The sequence below is a fragment of the Harpia harpyja genome, chromosome 4 (genome assembly GCF_026419915.1).
Source record: "Harpia harpyja isolate bHarHar1 chromosome 4, bHarHar1 primary haplotype, whole genome shotgun sequence".
Taxonomy (NCBI): domain Eukaryota; kingdom Metazoa; phylum Chordata; class Aves; order Accipitriformes; family Accipitridae; genus Harpia; species Harpia harpyja.
Window position 1 is genome coordinate 51,507,423 of NC_068943.1, and position 22,614 is coordinate 51,530,036.

Here is a 22,614-nt window from a genome sequence, read left to right on the forward strand (position 1 = left end):
ATCTAATATTGGGATTAAGATTCACAGGTACATTTCTCGCTTCCCAATCCACAAAGGCAGTAACCCTATCACTATGCATTTCTTCTGCAGCGGACTGCACTTCTTTCCCAGAAGTGCCAAGATCACTCTTGTATACATACATGCGCCCAGTGAAACCCGAATCGCTAGGATTTTGCCGTAAGATCAAATTTCAGCATTGATAGTCATTCATTCACTCATTCATTCATGGAAAAAGATACATAGACTTTATCCTGCCCAAGTACAAAAGCTGTTTTTTTCCAAGGCGTATTCCATGCCGCAGCCAGCAACTGGCTGCCCCATTTGGGACATGTGTCCTTTGTAGAAGATTCCCCTATTACATCAGCTCAGACATCAGCTTGCAAGAAAGCTTCCAAGTGGGAAAGCGTATGATTTTTACTTTGGCACTGCGATACTACCACTAATACAAAGAGTAAGCATTTTCTGCTATAGTCTGGAAAGAGTTTGCCAAAAGTCAGGGTTTTGTATAAAAATAGCTGCATGTCCACATAGGTTAGTTTCTCTCAGAAACTTTAAAAAAAAAAAATTTTTTTTGATAGCTTTACCCTGCACTGCCCAGCCACATTAAGCCACAGTAAACTACATTCTTATGGTTGTCATAACATTTCGCTCTGTGTTGCTTGTGACGCAAATAATCTATTAAGATATATAAGGTGCAAAATGCTGCCTTTATGTCTCCGAGTTCCTGCAATCTGCTCTAACAACCCAGTGCAATTACTGTCAGAGTGGTGCAGGAGTGACTCCCTGCCACTGCCGCAGCCGACCAGAGGGTCTAGGCCAGTGACTCCAAGCAGGCTTGGCCACAGCCGTCAGGGCTGCAGAGACCAGCCTTCCTCCCGCTGCACTCCCCCTCCTCCTCCCCCATCCCAGCCTGTCATCAATCTTACTAAAATGACAGCAGACAGATGTTAGCCTTTGCAAAGATCAAATGAAATCTATGGCTTTAGGGCTGTTCACCAAGGAGCGGAGTAGTCTACACCAGACACGGGCACCAGCAGTCACCTCCTCTGCATCCACCCGCCTCGAATCAGTTTGGCAGCCATCACAGTCATCTCTCCACAGGCAACACGAGTCCTGAAATAGATTTTGACAAACTTTAATGTTTTAGCCTTCTCCATAGAATTGAGGGGCTTTTTTATAGCAAGATTGCTCATTCGAAACTTTTTTGGGTGCGAGTTTTGAGTGCATTTGGGGCGATGTTGGGAGGGTGCTTGTGTTTGCAGCTACATTGACAAGTAGCTCAGGAGTGCATAGGAGTGGGGGTTCATTTGGGTTTAGTACCCTCGGCCCTTACACGTTCAGTAACCTGAATTCTGCTAGAAAGGGGGAGAAAAAAAAAAAAAAAAAAAAGATTACTCCATGGCATAAATATGCTGTATGTGCCCTTGTCTCATGCAATTTCTTTACATCGATGTGCAGGAATATTTATCCCCAGTAGAAATGTTTAACTAATCTGGTAAATGTCAAGCCATATGGTGTACATTGTAAGGATTTCATCAGGCCTTTTTAACTCTTTGTGAATGTCTCTCCTTCTCTTTCTCTGTGCTTCCCCCATCCTTTTTTTATTTTTTTTTCCCACTTCGTTGCTGCCCCACCAGAGCCTATGAGGAAGGAGATACTGTGTGGAGTGTTATTAACATTAGTTAGATCAAGGATGTGATGTTCACGGTTTATAATAACAAGCAATATTAACCAGAAGTGCAACTCGTGAGGCGCCTTTACGCTGGGTGAAGAGACGCGCTGAATGTAATTTTTATCAGCAGCGATCTGCAGAAGAAGATCACTAATACTTTTTTTTAAAACAAAGTGTCCACCCCAACAATGCACAAAATTCCCGGGGGCTACCTCATCTCTTATCGCTTCCTTTGAATAATCAAGTCTTTACAACAAATAAGCTGCAGTTCTCCAGCACTTTCAAGTAAAGGAAATGTTTCTGTATTGTAACTATCTAGTGTATCTCCCAGAAAGATAGAGTGCAATTTACAATAAGCAATATCAAAAAAGAATGAACTGTTATGTTAGTGCCAATCCTTATTCATGGTTTTATAACAAGACATATCTGTTTTCTTCCTATAAATCTTGACTCTATTTTTAGAGTTTGCAAATAATGACTCCAGTCTTTGGCTGCCTGCCACTTCTGTGAAAAACCAGAATAGCCACAGTGGAAGACTATAAAATAAAAAAAAAAAAAAGAGGGGAGCGTGGGGTGGGGAGGAGGAAGAGAGGGATCTTGTTGAACTCTGTGTATTCCCTACCAGGACAGATGCATTCAAGATAGTGGTAAGTGATGCAAATGCACAGAATGTGTCGGAGAAAGCAGGAGCAGGCTGGAAATTTGGCTGAACTTCCACACCTATTCCAGAATCCTTTTACCTAAAACAAATTGCAATGGCCCGCACCTACATGGGCCCGTGGCTGCATTACCAGTGGGGGTTTGCACCCAGCAAGCCATGAGCAAGCCTGGACTTCTCTGCTGGGCACTGCTGCTGCCTTTTCATCTTAGGGGCCGCTGAACCTCCTTTTAGCATCTCTTGATGGAGACAGCCTCTGAGGCCAAGGGATTATAAAGCGTTTCTCGCTATAGTACAGCCTAGGAATAAAAGAAAAAAAACAACATGAGAAACTACCACCTTCAGCCATAGCCTCCGGACATTTTAGAGTGGTGGAAGGCTAGGGAGGGGGAGCTGCAGGTCAAGGAAAGGATAAGATCTGGGTGGCTGGGAATGGGGAGGGAGAAAGAGGAATGTAGTGAAGGAGGTAGAGAAGGAAAAGCAGGGAAATGACAGCATTCAGATAAATTTAGCTCTGAATCCAGACTTCAGTGGGAGGCGAGGTGTTTCCTGCCCCAAACCTCTGAACTTTCTGAGATTCTCCCGTATCGCAAGCGATTTACCTGTGAAGAGAACTGAAAAGGGGGAAAAAAGGGAGAAAATTGAAATAAACAATTCTATGCTGTTTAAACAATCTTTCCATCCTACTCCCCAGGGTCAAAGGTTCAGACACAAAGAAAGAAAAAGAAAGGAAAATCACTTTAAAAAGAAGCTCTTTACACAAATGCATTAGCCCCAGTTTTTGTCAATGTAACAACTGTATATCAACTGTTAACACAAAGTGCCTTCCCCACATACCTGCCAGTTCCCTAACTCCAAAATATTTATTGGTACATTATACTTAACATTTCATCATTATTAAGGACATTGGCGAGTAATAGTACGACAGGCACCACTGTAGTTATCTGAGCTTTGTTATGTGCAAGCATTTTGGAAAAAAAAAGAGAGAGGCAAGGCTAAGTTGTAAACACACCAAAAAAAAGAGCAAGAAGACAAATGTTAATAATTAATCAGAAGCACTAGTCCAAGACTTTTACTGTGAAAGCTATGAGATGAATGTATCTATTAGCCATGTATATATATATATTTTTTTTTTTTAAATTTGTCACACTAATGTGTTTCTAATAACAGCATTATCTGGCTGTATAGACAGCTTATGCCTGAGCAGCCTCTCAGTATTCAGGAAGTTGTTGACAAAGACTTCTGCAATAGCCTGTGTGATTTTGTGTTATTTCCTTTAATTGAACCAATAAGACCTGCACTCCTGCACTCCTGACCTTTGCTCAGAAGGCTAATTTGAGATTAGGGTAGTCTGAAAGTAAGAAATAGGGAGTGTATTTTTAAAGCACAGAAACATTTCTATAGTAATAGAAGATTAAGATCAATTTCAGTACTAGGATCCTTTCAGCCCCAAACCACTCTGCTCTTAAAGGGATCTTTGGAAGGACTTTGGTGAGACAATACAGTATTTTAATTTCAGAAAAGTTAAATTCACTCAGCTTTGTCTTTGTGCTGAGTGTTTTAGGGTTTGTAATAAAGATGATAACCATGACTTTGAGTCCTTGGTGTCTTTACAGTCACCCAGCAGGACATTCAGAAGTCCCTTAGGAAAACCTAGGATGTCATGCCAGATAAATGATTCTTTGTGGTTCTTATATTATTCTGGTCTAGTACTGAAGGTTGCAATACTTAAGCCAGGGAATGAATGAGACAGGCTCCTCAGTGGGAGAAGGAGACCCCAAGTGATTTGGGAGAAGATAGGGGAACAAATGGTTTGATTACAGCTGTGAACATTATGCCAATATAGTCAAGAGATCCTGCTGCATGACTCTGTGCCAAAATACAGAAGAATGACTAAGGCCCAAATGAAAAATGGGACCAAACTGCGGGGGGAGCGTATGTGTTCTTAACGTGTGGATTTATGCCATGTGTTCTCAGGCACAGTGATAAACAAATAGAGAAGCTGCCTGAGGGGCGGGCCACGACCCAGGATCCAGCATCTACTCCTGCTTCTGCTCTTGCCTTTATAGGTCTGTGGCTGCAGGAGTGCCTGGGTGTGCTGTGCCTTCAGCCTTACCAGGCTACATGTGAGCCAGCCTCGATTTAAAAGAAAACCTTTTAAAAGAAACCCTTTCCCCATGCACTCCGAAAGGGTCCAGCTTTCTCACGCAGGGGCTGGAGGTGCAGAGATGCGCTTTTCACTGGGAACAAGAGGCAGGAACGAGCTGCTGTGCTGAATCTGTACCCCCTACCAAGTAGAGAGGGGACAGGATGAAAAGGAGCTGGAGACCAGTTAAGTTAACTGCACTGCCCCTCTGCAGCGCTGTATACAGAAAACTCACATTCAGAGCCATAATAATATGTTTCCCTCAGCTGCAATGTTCAAGTAAGGCTGATCGTGCTGTCTTATACAAGGACATTCATGAAGTCAGGAGGAATAGTTCAAGCAGCGCAGCTGCAGGTAAGAGACCCAACAGTCGCTGCTGTAATGTGGATTTAAAGGCTGTTCCCTCTATTTACACACGTAGATATTGTAATGCTGCTATGCAAACAGTCCTCTGTGGACTTTTGCTTGTGGATTTTATTATAACACGTTCCTGACTATGAATGGCACCTTTCCTCTGCAGTATCTGCTGTTGTGCCCTTTGTGCTTTACCTTCTGACTCTCTTCTGGGTTTGTTACTTTTCTTGGTGGCAGGATTTAAGAAGTAGGAAATGAACTTTCCCTTCTCTTCTCTAAGTGATGCTCACGGCATGTGAGCTGCAGTTGCGTTGTATTCCCTGAACTTTGCAGCCACTGGAAACACGAACAGTATGTCAACTTGTTCCTGCCTTTGCAAGAGAATTCAAGGTCAAGCTGACCAGTGAACTCTCATATTCAAACAGAGTAAGTCAATGCTCATCTACAGCACCGAAACTGCCTCTAGGAAAGACGTTAACCCTGTGCTGGGCCTCCAGACAGCGCAAGCCGTGTCATGGCTTTTAAAGTAGCTTTCTGCTGCTGTCAATAAGAGCTGGACATACTGCATATGTCTACCGTGCCTAAACAAGTGTCCCTTCTTTGGATGTGCACCGTGCATGGGAGGCCCTCAAGGGGTTAATACATGCCATTCCTGAGTTCAGTGAAGGGACAGGGAGAGCCAAACAGCGGGAATTTCAGGATGTTAATAGCCTCTTCTCTTCCGATTGGCCCAGAACAAATGCAGGGTACAGTAAATTGTCCTTGTCAGCTTAGCTCACATGATGATATGCTTTATTTCTAGACATGCCTTGAATCTGTCCCTTGAATTTATGTTCAGAAAATAAACACTTCCAGACGGCAATAAAGCATTCAGTTGTAGCTGGCTGTTGCAGTCTCAAGCCAACCGAAGCCATTTGCTCTGGAGTTTCTAGAGCTTGCAAAGCTTTGGCTCTGTGCTTGTACCTCCTTCAGTTCCTGCTCATGTTAGCAAGTCACACCCCTTGGGCTTGAGGGGATGTCCCAACTTACTTAGGAAAGGTCCGGAGAGTTTCACTTGGTTTCCATGTGGCCACCATCCTGAAAGATGACATCAGGCCACCTCGTACACACAGACCAACCCTCCCATCTTTTATAGCAGGCAACACTAAGAGAAAAGAAAAGAAAAGGAAAGAAAAGAATTTAATGGCAGCAAGTTGCAAAATAAAGATATCAATGATTCAGGATATGAATTTCCTACCATAAAAAAGGTAAATTAAACAGCTGTTACATTTTCACCTGATGTGGCTAAGGAAACAATTGGTGGCTGGCTGATTTACTGATTAGGAAGGTTGAATGCAATAATTTCCAGGTGTTACTGATAAACGCCCAAATAGAGCTGCAGCATTTGTTTGCAACCGGTAATTTTATGGCTATCCTTTCTCTCCTCAGTTCCCCTCAATAACACCAGTTTATAACTGCATAGTTACAGTATAGGGGAGTTTGGCAAAAATCAATGGTAAATGCGCATAGGAGACAACAAAAGAGCAATACAAATAGAAAAAGTCTCATTACAGCTTTAGTTTATTAGAGGTTTGTGGATATTAAAATGCTTTCTTCAACCCAAAGGCACTAGAAGAAGAAATATTGAGTTATATCCACCACATTTAGGGTTGGGCAGCCAGCACCCAAACGTTGTATCTGGAACATGCCTGAAGAGCCCTGTGCATAGGTGGTTTTCATTTTTCTCCCATTTGACATAACACAAAATTTCTGCTTAAGTCCATTTCCACTCAAAAAAGCACCCACACAGGAACCCACATGGGGCCAGAAGTGGCTCGTCTGTCATCTGAGTGTGTCTGATAGAGAAATCATTAAAGAAGAAGTCTGGAGAACAGCAGGGGTACTGTTCTATTCTAGATTATAAACTTATGAGGAGATAAGGATGCAAAAATAGGAATACTCCAGGTATCAGGTGGCCCTGGAGTAAATTCCCATGGATTGCTTGTTGGTGAGAAAAGCTGCCTGCTACAGTGCCAAACTGGCCAAAAAAGGGGGTGACTGCAGAGGTGGAGGACCTCCCACCCCACAAGTGGGGAACAGGGTGGGGGGGAGATAGCCAACGGACCTAACATGGGGGACTGGCACAGAGCCTGGTGGCAGGAGACGTTCACTGGGCCAGTTTCCAGGCAAGACACACACTAGAAAGCATCCAAACAGGAGAGGTAAATTCCTGCTGAACCATTTCTTTCCTTTTCCCCCCAGCCCCAGGCCAGATGCCTCTCGTGCAGCAGGGATGCGGAAAACGTTCTCGTGCCTGGTTCAGCAAGGGTGTTCAAAAGCTTTTACAATTTCATAGGAAGCCAAAGGGCAATTATGCTTAACCCCCCCCCCTTCCTTTTCTCTGGCTATCTTGCTTTCTTCTGTTTCTCATTCGCTCTCATTCCCATCCTTCCTTCCCTCTTCTCTTCCTTTGATCCCATTCAGGGACTCCAAAGGACTAATTCAGCACAGCACTAGCAGAGATAAGTTAAAACAATGAGCAGATTTGCAATTAGGGAGAGTTTTAAGGATTGGGAATTGTGCATGTTTTACAGTCAGCTCTTGTCCACAATGGGGACTTTATCTTCGGTAGATACAGCTCCTTCCTTAGCTGCCACAGCCCCACCTTTGTGCATCAAGTGAAAGTCCACATTTGCACTAAAGTGCTGCCGTATTTCAAACATATCCCATTGAAAATAAAAAGTTTAAAATGTAAGCTGTACTTTAGCCAGGGCTGATTATCAATGGTGTACATGCCTTTAAAATCCTTTGTTAATGAGGTATCCTTGTTACCATAATCAAACACGCTTAAAAACTTGTCACAGATAAGCAAAATTCTTTACATTCTTTGCTCTACACTTTCTTTTGGCATCTCTTCCCCATCCCCCTCGGTGACTGCTTAGCTTCTGAAGGTTAGGGACTGGTAGTGCTGGAAATTAAAGTCCTCTGTTTACCCACACAGGCTAAGAAACAGTCAAAGCTTCCTTACTCTGCTGCATATATGACCTGAACAGTGACCTGAAGAGACCACCCTCCTGAGAGAGGAGAGGTCACCGAGCCTCCACGCAGGATCTGCTCAGGGCATCCTCTGCAGAGAGAGCGAGGGAGAGATTGCAAATCATCCAAACTGTGCCAAATTATGTGTGAAGGTTTTGTAATGCAGACTACTGTCCACCAGGGATTAAATTAAGAACATCAAACCCAACACAAAGAATTTCATTTTATACTTAAATTCGACTTACAGTGTTTTAGTTAATGCATTTTATCAACCCCATGTCCCAAAATATCTCGCCACCAGAAAATACTTAAATAAATTGGGCAATTTGTGCAGAGGGCCATACAAATTTAGCATGAAAGACTCTTGCTTTTAATTTGTTCATACAGAACATGGACTCAGGCGGCCATTCCTGTTCACTCCAGAAACCACTTCTTCCCCCTGTGTTTACAGAGTACCTGTCTAAATAGCACAAAAACTTGATTTAAATGTGAGTGGTCTGACATGAATCAAGTGATTGATAATTAGAGCAAAGTTAGAAATACACTCAGCTCAGACAGGGGAGTTTGCACATTACTGCATGTCAGCATCCAATGCTTCTTATCCTGAGACTGGACCATTTCATCTGAAATTACAAGCCACAACAGCATTTTTCATAAATCTGACTTCTTATTACATAAATATACATCCTATTACTTGGGGTTTTTTTAACCTATGAAAAAAGGTTCTGCTTCATTGTAGCCTTTAACACAGAGATTTTCTTAATTTTAGATTTGAGAATGTTTCCAAGAAATTACTTTAAAAGAAAGAGATAGCCTGCAAGGGTAGGAAAAAAAGACTAAAATCTGTCATGGAAGGGTATGAGAACTGCACATTTTTAAGTACATGCTGTTTGTCTGGTACTCTTTGATGGCTATGATAATATATCAACCACATTCTTAGGGCTCAGTTAACCCTTATGCAACTGGGAAGGATACTTAGCTGCACTGTAGGAAGCATACTTAGTCAGAAACAGTATTTATTGCCTTTTTTAAAGTGTGGCAATGGAGGCCAAGGTTGTAAGATCTTGTCCTCATGTTGCCTGGTTGACTTTCAGACCTGAAGCTCCCTAAGTCCTTTTGCTTTGGTGATGTTACCAAGAGCTTTTCAACTGCCTTCGGAGCTGGTGTGGAAGGAAAGGGAGAGTTTCTTCCCTTAGGCAATGTGCACCACAATTAAGACCACGAGAGATTTGTGGATTCCCAATGGCCCATTTCCAACAACAGCTGTTTCTGAAACCATCCTTTTCCAACCTGAGACCAGCAGGTAAATACTGAATATATCTTCATGTTACTTGTGAGAGTGATGTACTACCACTACCTTAGAGCTGGGAAGCTGAGGCATAAGATTGAATTATTATTAGCTTATGGTCACATTAAGAACCTGAAGTAAGTCGAGTCAAGTCCTGAGGACCACTCCAGCTCCTTCAGTGCAAAACGACACTGACTTCTCTGCAGTTCCTTCCTCTGAGGGGAAAAAAAAAACCAAAACAAAACCCACAAGAATAAAATAAAACAAAATCTTGGGCTGGTAGATAGAAGGACAGTGCAAAGTAAAAAGCTGAGAATATATAAAAATTTGATTACTAAACTTACCAGAATGCTTGTAATTGGAGCCTAAATGTGTAAACAGAATATATTAAGAGAATAGAATATTGCCCATGTATATGTAAATATATATATACTTTATATTAAACAATAACATTCCAATTCTCCAACTAGTAGGATTTAGTTAAACTTATTCACCAAATATGCGTGCTCATTAGCACTCTCACTTTGGTGGCTGAATATCAATAAATGTGTGAAGAACAGCCACTGAAAATGTACGTGTTACTTTAGAAAGTGAAACAACAACTTCTACAACATGATATTATGTCATTAAAACTCTTGATATTTGTATCATCTTCTGTATTGATCTATTATGACTGCTCATGACCTTGTAAGGCAGTAAAATCCTATGATTTCAGATGGCAGGGGACCCAATCCTGTTCTGGAGCTCTGATCCAAAGCATGGTTTGAGATAGGCTTTTGCCTGAACAGCCAAAACGCTTGTGAAAGGCTACGTGGATTGAGCCTTATAATCCAACAAAATACTTGGCTGCAACACTGCCTATTAAAAAGTCAGTGTTTGCCAGGAGTTACCACACAATTATATGGATGACTGTAGTATCTCCAAAATTATAGGGATGACTAGTATCTCCGACAAGACAGTGTGGGAACTGCAGGTTAATGGTATCTTTTAATGGTGATGGCTGTAATGTAGGTTAATGGGATCATCTTTTCTTTTCCCTGGGAGAATTCATGAATTCTTCCATTCACTGACATTATTTTTAGTAGCAAATGAAGGATTTGATTCAGACACGGAGATGTTTTCACAAGGAGGTTGTTTTTAGTGACAATCCCATTCAACTAACTGAAACCAAAACTGGTACCATTTCTCTGAGGACTGGTGAGGAATGCTCATCATACACAGATACCAGTTTGCCCCAGCAAGTTTGGTGCTGCCCATGTTTCGGAGAGTCCATCTCTTGGGCTCATGCCACAGTGTGTCGCAACTGCACTCCTGGTGGCAACCACTCTGACACAGCCCACTGAGCTGAGCCAAAATTCTTTATGCACTGAAATCCACCGTGTGGGACATCAGGGGTTTTGTAAAATACTTTTTGGCTTATGGTTGAAGTTTATTATTGATCTGAAGGCAGATCTTCCCAGCCACGTCCCTGTTGCTGCTTACTCCTGCTCTGCCCACTCCGTCCTGCCCTTCGAGCCTTGCTGGCGAGGATGATGGAGGGCACGGGCTGTTTGTCTGTACGAAAACCAAACTTTGCTGAGTTATCAGAACAAGGCATGCCTGGCTGTCAGCTTATCTGTCAGAGGAGAGAGAAAAAAAAAAAAAAAAAGGAGGCGGAAAAGCACACGGCTCTCCTTTCATTTCTTATGCACACTGCCAAGGCCCTAGCTGGGCAACTGAAAGGGGAGGGGGACTGACAGTTTTGCAGTGGTGAAGCGTAGCCCCCAGCGCTGCTTTCCAGGCAGTTTTGCTGGGCCCTGGTGAGCGGTCCAGCTGGCACCCCACACCGAGGCAGAAACAACCCTTCAAAGGGGATCCCGTCTGCCCTTTCCTCCTTTCTCCTCCTCCCCTTGCTCGCTCTTTCTTCTTCTCCCTGCCATAGCCCTCAGCCTGGCCAGGGTTCCATGGGTCCAGCGCCAAGGACCGTGGCTGGTGGTCTGTCCCTCTGGCAGCCCCAGCGGCAAGCGAGGCTTTGGCGGTGTGTTAATTGCCCGTCGGCTGCCCGCCAGTCCCGTCTCCCATTTACTGATGGCCGACATGACCCGCGTGAGCGAGCGAGTGCACCGGGTCAGGGCTTGCAGGGACCAAGTTCAAGGGCACAGGCTGGTACAGACATATAAACAAGGGAATGGTATGTAAGCAATAAAGACATAAAGGTTAGGATCAGGGCTAGCAGTACAATAAACAGCTGTGATAACCCGGTTTGTTTATAGATAAAGAATTTACTGTAAAATCCGCAACGTGCAGGATACATTTGTTAACGCTTTAAGGGACATATATTTTTAGATCCTCTTTTATTTTTTGTTCTGTGTATGACCAAATGTCTCCAAACATCATTTTTTTTTCTACTTTCTTTTAAATCAAGCCCAGGAAAAGCACGTTTATCACATTAGCTAGAAATCTTTCCCTTCAAAAATCCCTCCAAACAAGCCAACACTGTTCCACAGGATTTTAAAACTGCTGCTACAAAAAATTCAGAGGCAGATAGCCTGGTCCTTAATACTTACAGCTTCCTATTAAAACACCCATGTTTCAAGCAAGGAACATCCCTTTACATCCCATTTTTCCTAATTTAGTTTTAATAAAAGAAAGTAGAGTAAGTACAATTTCATTAGGGCTCTTGTAAATTTTGCACAGTGTATGTTTTGCCAACTTTACTTTTAAAATATATTTCAGAGTGTAGCCAAGTGTTTTGTGAAATTACCATGGTGCTTCTTAACTGTCCTGTGAGGCTCCCATCAGAAGTACAATATATTGTACTGTAACTATTGATCCAAATGGCTACATTTCTAAAGCAGAAAATGATTGTGTAGTGAAAGCAGTGCAGAGGTGCAGTAAAATGCCCTCAAGTATATAAAGACATAAAGATTAAAGTCACCCTGCAGATTCCCTTTAACTCCTCCAAATCCACTGTGTGATGTGTTCTTTTAGGATAAATCAAAAACTTTGTACAAATTAACATGACAGGTGCCAGTGTTCATAAATAAGATTGCTCCTCACCATCGAGAGGCTCCAGGAAAGTTTACTTTGCTTTAAATACATGCAAAAGCTGTTAATTAAATTCCCAGATGTCAAAAGAACATCTGAATATCTAGAAGGCAAAATAACACCCCAAAATTTGTCAGCCAAAACACGTATTCAGGATAAGAAATTGAGACTTCCGTGCACAGGATGCCCTAGAGTGTTAATACCAACAATTTTCAGTTCTGTGGTAAGTCTTCAATAAAATTTAGATGATCTTAAAAAGAAAATACATAGGTGGAGTCTGTCATAGACTCTTTCTCCTCCATAGCACCAAAGTGCCTTTTCTACAGTTCAGAATACACTTTTTAACAGTGTAGTTGTTGTTAGTAGCATGTATGTTACATATGACTTGTAAAAAGCATTTGACTGCAGGGCAAAGATATTTGCCCTTGCATTGCTTTCATGTTCATTCTTGGGATGCTTTTTGGTACCAGCCATCTTCAGCACCTTTAACCTTCCCCTAATGACACCAAAAAGTGGGATACTTGTTGGAGGTGTCAGACAGGGCTCCTAATACACTTGAACAGCACAGTCAAGCTCTGACCATGAGCAGGGCTCTTCAGCTCCTCTTTAGCCTAATTAATAAATAACCATATATATCTACCAATATATATACCAATAAACTATATAATTTAATGCCTGCTCTGAGCCAGATCCTTCTTTGGCCTGATTCTGCTTCTACTGTACTCAGTGGATAAACACTCAAGGTGAAATATGTCCCCCAGTCAAGCTGATGGTCAAATTCTCCAGGATTATAAGGGAACTGGGAGATCCCAAACAGATTAATCTTTGAAGAAGGAAACCTTTCAATCCCTGGCTCCTGGCTGCTCCTGTACACAGATAAGGTAGTTTGTGTCTGTGTGTACTTCAGGAGCTCTGTCACTGAAATAATCAGTTGATCAAAACATCCTTATAAGTCAAATTCTGCCCCTCTCTAGCTCTGGTCAAAAGACAGATGGATGAAAAGGCATTGCTAATGCAAACCCCTATCACGCCTGGGGCCTTTCCCCTGTGCAATTATCCTGCCTGGATTATTCCTCCAGGACTGTGACTGATTTACACACTATAGGAGTGTATCTCATCTGGGAAACGAGCACAGCTTTTTAATTATTCTCTGCACCGCAGTATCACCCGCAGGGTTTCGGTCAGAGCTGCTGTGCTCGGTGCTGCACATTGCAGGAGGACAGGACAGCGCCCACCCAAATTGCTTCCCGTCTACCTCACAAGTTGGGCAGAGACAGGCAACACAAAGCAACAGTAAAATGGCTGCAGTTCAAATAATAAGCAGTTGTCGTAGCACCCTACCTGCCTCACCATCTTCAAGAGCCTGGAGGAGTCTCTGCCCAAAAGGAGCTCGAAGGAGGAGGCTTAGTGTGGGTGTCGAGGGGAACTGCGCAGTCAAAGCCTGATGGTGATGGCCAAAATTATTTTCTGAAAGCATAAATAGAAGGATGACATTTTAGGAAGTGCTCTGGCAAGGCTTTTATGTGGAGCATGCTAAGAAGGAGGCAGCGGACAGAGGCAGCGAACGGAGGCAACAGGAGGCAGCACGGAGGCTGCAGCAGATTCAGTCACCCCGGACCCAGACCTGGGCTGGGGAAGGGGACACCCCACAGCCTGCTGGGGTGGAAGCAAATGGAGCAATGCGAAAGCACAGTGGGGGCCATCTGCCTCCAAACACCCTTACACACCAAAACAAAACCATCTACTACTTGGTGCAGCAAGCAGCAGTAACAAGGAATTGCTTTGCAACAGGCTTGGTCCCTACAACTGCACCTTTGTTACCATCAAGGGAAAAACAACAACAAAAAAAACCCCTGCAAGGTTAACCATAATTCATTTCCAAAGACCCCAGTCAGTACTGATGCATGTGATCTGCAGAGAAAACTGTTTGAAGTGGGGTAGCATGCCTGTGTCCTTCCCACCTGGGCCACCCGTGCCCCAGCATCTCCGGACTGAGTGGGGACAAGCACAGAGGATGCCGACAGGTTGGACAAGACACCTCCAGGTCTGAGGTCCAGCAGCTGCTTTCATCCTGCGCATCTATCTGAGAAAGGCACTGCTGGAGGGGACGCTCACTGGCCACAGGAGGCATCGTTAGAGCCGCAAGCTGGCCTTCAAACTACTGGTTTTGCACTTAGAAGAAATGAAGAACTGTGAGAAGGAAGAAAAAAAAGAATACATACCCAGTTCTGGTCTGTTCAGACAGGTAATGTATGGAGGGGTCACACGTGTTGGGGGTTTGCACTGCACTTCCTTTTTGAAATTGGCGGTCCCAGCTATTACGTGACAAATATCTGCGAATTCAGATTTACAAGATTCCTCGCCCAGCCAATAAAACCAGGAGGGAAATATAGAGATGTCCATAAATGACATATTCTCATGCTTTGTGCAACCCGTCCCTGTAAAGCGTTTTTGAGCAGCCAAGCAATTTACATCTAATAGCAAAGTGTTTTTTAATCAGTCAGATCAATTTGTGAAGAATTGGTACATTAGGTAAAGCCATATAGCAGAGATCCTTATAGCAAAGGTTTAGAAGTAATTGCTCCCTGACCCACTGAACACTGTATTACTATAGAAGTTTGTATTCTATTAAGAGTTAATAAGTGACCAAAATCTAGACTAATACACTGTCAGGGTTCATTATCATTACAGGTTCTTGCTATTTTTTCCAGTGCCTTTTGCTCTGCCCTTCTTGCTACATATGGAAAACCTATATCAAGATGGTTGTCATGGCAATGAAAAGATTTGCATGTGTCTTATCTATCTATTTAAATACCTTCTTATGGTTTATAACTACCATAATACATCCCTTCAGCCCTGCTCATTGCTAATTTAGAGCTAGCCCAGTGTATCTGAGGTCAGCGATACCATCGAAAGCATGTTGTCTAGACAACTCCGAAGCTACAGTCCGTGGGATAATTGTTTTATGCAAATAAAAAAGTACAACGGTGACATGCTCATCCATGACTTGTGCAATCCGCTTGTGCCAGGGCTAGACCTAGTCCGTGATCACATGCCCAGCAAGAGCATTTTCTGCTGCATCCACCAGCCACGGACTCATTGGTTTAATGGTCTTTTTTGATGCCGGTTTCTTTTGGTCAGGCCTGAAGCTGGTTTGAGATGAGGCTGATACTCTAAGAGACACTGCAAAAATCTGCTTTGTGTGCATGCTTCTGTGAGTGTGCATGCACGTGCCAATATGAGCGTGTGCAATTTTAGAGAATTGAGGAAAACCTGCCAAAACCACTCCCCTCATCTATGTTACTCATTTTTGGAAGGGTGAATGAAAGCTCCCTTTGCACCCAGCATCATGGCATGAGCACATAAGCATGTTGGGTTTGGTACCAAGGGTCTTTTGGGAGGGTATTAAACTTTAAAAACAACTTGGCAAAGATTTCAAAGGGTTGGACTAAAATCCAAACTTTCTACCTACAACAAATCTAAGTTCTTCCTTTCTCCATGTCTTTGTACCTCAGATATTTCCATCAAAATACACTGGACTGAGAGCGCTCTTTGAGAAGATCTCGTGGAAGACAAGGAAATATTTTGCACACAGAGCAGAAACCACTCTTCATCAACAGAGAGAGTAATACCTGCATTACTCTGCTTCCCTCTTTCTTTTATCTTTGTCTCCTTTAGGAGTTCATGCTTTGCTGCTACATTCAAATGGCTGCAAAGGTAAATATGGCTATTACTGCATAAATCCATAATGCACACAAGGCAATGTGCAGTTTGAAAACACAAAGAGAGGTAACAACAACCACCATGAAAGGCTATCTCTGAAATCCCAAACCCCAGACTCTTCATTCTTCTTCGATCTCCCTGACTCAGGGTTGTGGCTTTTCAGGATGTCCACAGATTAAAACTACTTTTTCAAGTGCTTCAAGATCCACTAAGGATTTATTTTCTGGCAAATTGTATGCTGTTGCTACCAGAGATTAATAATAATATTGGAAATATTTAATAATTTGGTAATTGTCTGATTTGTTACTAGTATTTGAATCACCTGACCACACTTAGAGATTAGAAATGTATTTTTCCTCAAGATAATTTATATTTGTATTCACAGTCTGAGGAAACGCCACCTATTCCTGCAGCAGTAAATCAGAAACCATTTACCCTGCCAATACGGTTAGACAATGTTTACGTGCAGGACTACACTCATTGTTTGACTAATCCGTAAGGGGTAGATTTTCTATTGCATTTCAATAGCTCATCTACTTCAGATTGTTGTGAACTTTCTAAAGATGTGTTTTCACTTATAATAACAGATCTTGGAGTGTAGTAATCTGGAATTGAAGTTTCAGTGACAGATTTATTCAACTAGCATTTTGCATGAGGCATTACCACAAACATTATCTTATATGTGTGAGTGCATGTGTGAGTGAGTGTATAAATATATTATATGTACATACGTACCTGACAAACGCTTAGAAAGATAATTTCTGCAATTTAGTAAACTAAGGATTTCAAGTCAAGCATCAGTTTCCAGGTGTTTTTCATAATGGATTTCACAGCAGATGACCTGACAGCTAATCTCGTGATCTGAATTGCGCTCTGCCGCACATATCCAAACAAACTGCCGCCAGACCCTCAAAGGATCACCCTGCTTTCACATGCCACGGCTGCAGGTCTGCGCCGCAAATGTCCAGAGGTCCAGACTGACCTTCTCACCCCCCATCTGGGAAACATTCCTCCTCCCAGCAGCTCATTCTTGCCAACAAACAGAGCAGGACCAGTGGGCACTCACTGAAAAGGGACAAGAGAGGGGCCATGAATGGAGCGTGTCTGGTACAACAATGCCAGACAATGCCTGTGAATGGGGTTGCAAACCATGCTCCTGTTAGAGGGGCTGCCAGCAGCTTCCCTGCCCCCTCTCCCCCTCCCTTTAAAGGTCTCTGCTCCCCTTTCGAAAATATATTAGACCCCAAAGCCATTCCAAATAGGTGGGCAAAGTCAATAGGTGCTGTGTTTCAGAAGGGGAGGGCACTTGCTAGCAGTGTCTACGACTATATAATCTCTCCAGCGCGCCTCCCTCCCTGCACCACCTGCTCTGTGTGCCATTAAAAATGGTGCCAAGGACAAAAGCAAAGCAAAAATTTGAGTGCAGGCGCTGCTCCTGCATTTGGGTGAGGGCGAAAGCACCAGTGTCACTCTGGGACGGGTTGCTGGCCTCCATTTTTGGCCTTTTTTGAAGAGGAAGACAAGCGCACCACTAATAAGGTATGGGGTTCAGACCTGGCTTTATTTCTGGTTTAAGTCGTGGTTTTTGGAGGAAAACTAAGAAAAAAAGAAACCATGTATCTACACTGTGATGTGCTTCTACCATCTAATTCATGGCGAAGGCAATGACTTACTTAACAGTGAAGATAAGATAAATGCAGAACACGTTTACAGGATATGGCTAAGCTCTCATCTCATTTATGCTCAACCAAGTCCAGGATAACTCTTCCGAAAACAGCGAAGATCAGTATCCAGCCCAGAGTGCTAAAGAAGTTTGGAAAGTATTTGGGCATAAATATTGCCATTTTTGCCCTATCTGAGAACATATAAAGTTTCATTGGAAATACTGAATTAAAATTAAATAGAAAATATATTTCTAATACTTATTACTAATACTAATCTTGAGTGATCATTATGTCTGCAAGACGAGCCTTTGGTACTGCACTTATCCTCTAGTCCACAGTGGTGCAAAAATGAAACAGAATGAAGGAATTATGGAGCCACACAGCAAGTACAGTATGAAACCCTCCTCCCAAGACATTCTGTGAGCTTCGGCAAGGCCGTTCTGGGTACTGAATCAAAAGCAAGGGAGCTACGGGTAGGTAACCCACAATATACTCCTTAGTAATTTGGGATTTCTCATCTTGGGAACCCACCAGTAACTTTATTTCTACATCTGCAAATGCCCTTTGGGAAGGGAGTGACTAGGTCAAGGCAGGATGATAGGGATGGCTGAGACTAGGGTCTTACTAATACGCAAAAAATCCTTCAAAGACTGGGAGCTTTCAGGATCAAAGACACCCTGGCTGACTGATTTGTCCATCTATGCTTCTCTGTCTGCAGAACTCTCCGTGGGTCTATCTGCAAAATAAAACTTCCTGCCCATATTTTAGATCGTTTCCTGAAAGCATATTTTGGATGTGACTGTCCAGACTGACGTTGCCAGACCTCTATCAGCAGCTAATTTAAGCCAGCTAAAAAAACTGTAGGTGGTCACAGTGGCAGGGGTAGCATGAGGGTACCAGCACCATCTGCAAGAGCAAGAGTAACTGCAAGAGCAAGTTTGTTCCTACTTGGGCCAAGCCGTAGAAGGGATCTGCTAGATCGTCTCCTGGTGTCAGTGGGGCCCCCGGAGCCAGCACAAAAGCCACAGTTTGCTGGGAAAGGAGCCTGACTGCTTAGAGAAAAAATAAAAATGAAACATAAAATAAATAAAATAAAAAAGCACCTTGGACTGCAAAGCCCAGCACTGGCCCCAGCTGCTTCATGCAAAGCAGACAGACAGGAAAACCCAATGCAACCGGCCATGGGGTGAGTCCCCGCCGCAGGGGGTCCCAGCGGGGCTGGTCCCATGACAGCCCCCTCATTGGGCACCGTTCCCCCTTGCCGAGGATGAGGCATGCAGCCGGGGAGCTGCTGTGTCCGGCTGAGCCCTTCTGCTGGAGTGTCCCCTGGGATGTTGGGCAGCTGGGGGTGAGATAAAGCAGACTCCAGGCTGTTTTATCTTATGCAGGGGGCTGGCCCCAGGAGCAGGAAAGCGTAAAGGTGGTTTAAAAACCGCAGCTTTTTTTTGTTGTTTGGTTGGGAGTTTTTTCCCTCTCCGAACATCTGGGCCTCTCCTGGCGTGTGTGCTGTGGGCAGAGCAGACCCTCTGGCCCTGAACCTGCAATGCCCAGAGGAGAGCCAACGCTTACACGACTCTGAGCAGATAAAAACACAGGGGGGAGGGGGGGAGGTGGGAAGTTAAAACAATAAAGAGAAATTTTTATTTAAAATGCATGCCCCTATCTGTTTAGAACAAATATAATTTTGTATGGAGGCATTTTAAACACCCAACGGGACCTAGATTTGCAGTTAAATTCTGTGAGATTTGGGTGCATTGGTCTAGGAATATGCCAGTCTCGACAGAAGTAATGCAGTTCTTCCTGTGGATTTGGAGGCAACACCCCTGAGCAACAGTGACCTCCGAAGCTTTACATTCTGGCGACAAAGTGACCTCCCTTCTCCCCTGCTTTCACTGCAAGCTCGGCCCCAGCTGGCAGCTCCTGCCAGCCCCGGAGGTGAGACGGGGACTGAGGGAGGGGAAGATCCTTCCCCTCCTCCCCAGGCTTGTAACCAGCTAAGTTTTTGTCTCGTTATGCCTTTTAACGCAAGTAAATCCAAATAACTGGGCAGTAATGAATTATAAATGGAACAAAAATGAATATACTATTAATACTACTCCCAGAAGGGGATAAAAGGGATCAGCAGCTTTATCCCATGGTGCAGCTGAGAACTGACAGGCAGGCTGGGCTGACATTCAGAGGCCACTCTGTTTTCATAAGGGAAAGAAAAATCCCTGGCAAAGGTGAGGTGATATTTTAACCACTCCTGTGGACCCACACTTGAGAGCCCTGTCTGCAGCCCCGTGCACTGCAGCTCAATCCAGCAGACCGTGGCTCCTTCTCCTAATATAATTGCTCATAAGAGGCACAGTCCTAAAATGGATGCAGAGAGGATGCTCGCTTTGCAAGTAAATGAGCCCTCCCTCTGCTTCTTCGGTGAAATATGCTCGTATAAAAGAGGGAGTAAACAAAATTTGGTGCTTAACAATCTCCAGGCCTTTCGGCGCTCCCGTAGACCGACCCTATGGCTGCCGTGGTGCGATGGGGAGGAAAAACAAAGCTGAAAGCAGAGCCTGCCCTGGTGCTGACCTTCCCGCAGCCAGGTGCCACAGGGCACCCAGGCCTGTGATAACGCCCCAGCACGGCCGGCGCTGCTGCTCCGCAGGAATGCCAGGAGATAAGGGTAGTGTTTTCTGAATTATTTTCTATGAGTGGGTTTGAGAGAGGGGAAGGGGTGCAGCTACATGGCAAGGGATCCCCTGCCTCCTCACTGTCTCCAGAGCAGGTAACGGGATCTGCGGGGATCATCCCTGATTTTTATTTTTAACTCCACCCATAGGGACTGATCCAGAAAGATGCTAAGCACCATAGGCCCCTCTAATCCTCCAGCATTGGGGAAAGCAAACTGGACACATGCTTAAACTCTTTTATATACTTTAAAGTGCAGTCAAACTCCATCCAGTGCTGAAACCTGGGAGGCTTCAATCCAAGGTACAGTAGGCACTTCCACAGCTTTTCAAATATTCAGTTCTAGGCCCTCTCTAGTCGCGGTGCCTGCGAGGGGCAGCCAGCTCCAGGGCATGCTCCTGCGCCCGGTGGTCACAGCGCCTCTGGGACCAGCCCAAGGATTGATCTGAACTGCAGCAAACAGAAGAAAAAAGAAACTTTGGTGATGGTCTGCAGTGGAGTTTCTTTGGTCATCAGTCTCATTACAAATTTCTACAGATTTCCTTTTTTTTTTCTAAAGGTGATTTGCTCCCACTTCCTGTGGGAAAAGCCTGCAGAAACTGCCAAGTGAAAATTGCACAGAGCAAGCGAGCTGGGCAAACCAGAAGAAATATTTTGCTTTTTTCTCACCTTCTGCAGTGCCAGTAATGCCTTCTGCCACCTGCAAGGCAGCAGGTACATGGAGATTCGGGGGAAGCACTTGTGCTGAGAGGCTGTGGCAGGGGCTTAGTCCTGCTGCATTAAAGCCAGTGTGAAGCTTTACCTTGATATGGGTGGGGCCAGGATGGGGACACCAGCGTATTCAGTTCAAAATGGGTTAAAAAGGTTGGAAAGCAGCAGGAGGTAATTTTCAAAAGTGACTTGGCTAATTTGGGCAGAAACGAAGGAGGTGCTTCTTTTTTGAGGGTGTTTAACTGGAAGCACTCTAAAGGGGACAGATTTTCTTCTCCATAGGCACATGCTTGGGCTGAAATCAGCCTCTCCAATGCACTTTTATCATCTTCTTTGTCTTTGACTTGGCATGATCAATTTTAGCACAAATGAATCACTCCCAGGTTAATTTTTCTCTCTGTTGCCTTCCTCCTGCCCCATGGCAGAGCAGGCACGTTCTGGCTGCTAGCACCCCAGGAGACACTGAGATTAACAGCCATGTAAGGGATTGAAGTTGGATCATCGATAGCATTTCAAGAAAAGGACAAAAAAAGAAACCTCCAGCCATGTCAGATGAAGACGATCCAACACTTCCCAGAGCTCTCAGTGACACTAATGCTGTTTACTATGGCACTTATGTCACTCTTCGCCCTTACCAGGATTAGATCATTTGAAATAACAAATTGCCATTCCTTCACCAATAGTTTGGAAACAGCACCAGCCCGTGCCTTTGCTCCTGTCTTGCAGCCCACGGTTTATCTGATAACTGGCAAATTATTTTGTGGCTGACATCAGGTCAGTATAGCAGGGAAATGTCCACACAAGATGAAATGCGGATGCAGGCAGCGCTTAACCAAACTAATGCAGGGATAAAAGCAGCCAACATAGCTCTTTTCACTGCCCAACAATCAAGAAATACAAAGTTCACCTTCAATGTCTAATGTACAAATTAAATAAAAAACCTCTTTATCAGGTACATATATTATTTTCATGTCTGACCTTACCCACTTGAGCCTTTCTTGATATAGAAACCCATCCCTGACCATCAGGATTAAGCATGTTCCGCTTAGCATTTAAGCATCTGCGCATGGGTGGCTGTGAGCAGCCTTTCTTCTTGCAGTTGCGGTGCAATAGGGCTTGTGGGTCTGGTGTAGATCAGGCTGAGCAGGTGCATGTTCACATTGCATGAGCCCAACCAAAATAAAGTACCTGTCTGTGACACTTGTGGGTGGTCTTGCTCCTGAGCTTCCCTGCCCTCCTGGGGACATTCCCATCTGCACGGTAGTGGGACACTGCTCCCGCCGCTGCACGGCATGCAGTGATGCAAAGGGAGATATTTAGAGCCAGGCGATTAATGGGGCTGGGTTTTAGTCCCTGTCCCCATAGGGGAACTGCAGGCCTTGGAGAGAGACGGGAGGAGATGCTCTGCACCCTGAGGCTGGCAGCAGTGACAAACTATCCTCCAGCTGTTGCCCATGACCTGCTGTCCCCAACCTGCTGCTGTCCCCAACCTGCTGGCCCATGCCGCACTGCTCCCACCTGACCCACTGCTGCCCAGCCCACTTGTCCCAGGATGGCTGGGTACCCCCAGCCATCAGCAGCAGCTCCCCATCCCACAGCCAGGGTACCGCCGTAACCATGGAGACTGGCCCAGCTATGGTCACCATGGAAACGCCCAGCGGTGCTCAGGTTGGCGATGCTCAGGCACTG

The 22,614-nt window shown here is 44.3% G+C and overlaps 1 long non-coding RNA gene across 2 annotated transcripts; it reads left to right on the forward strand.

The window, feature by feature from the left end:
* Positions 1-4,351: 4,351 nt before the first annotated feature.
* LOC128140377 (uncharacterized) lies at positions 4,352-16,494 on the forward strand. Of its 2 annotated transcripts, none has more exons than XR_008234709.1 (3): positions 4,352-4,456; positions 4,542-4,830; positions 15,676-16,494. It is a non-coding gene; the product is annotated as an uncharacterized LOC128140377 (long non-coding RNA). The 2 variants fall into 2 exon arrangements; XR_008234710.1 differs by having other exon boundaries at positions 4,415-4,661; positions 4,743-4,830.
* Positions 16,495-22,614: the final 6,120 nt, after the last annotated feature.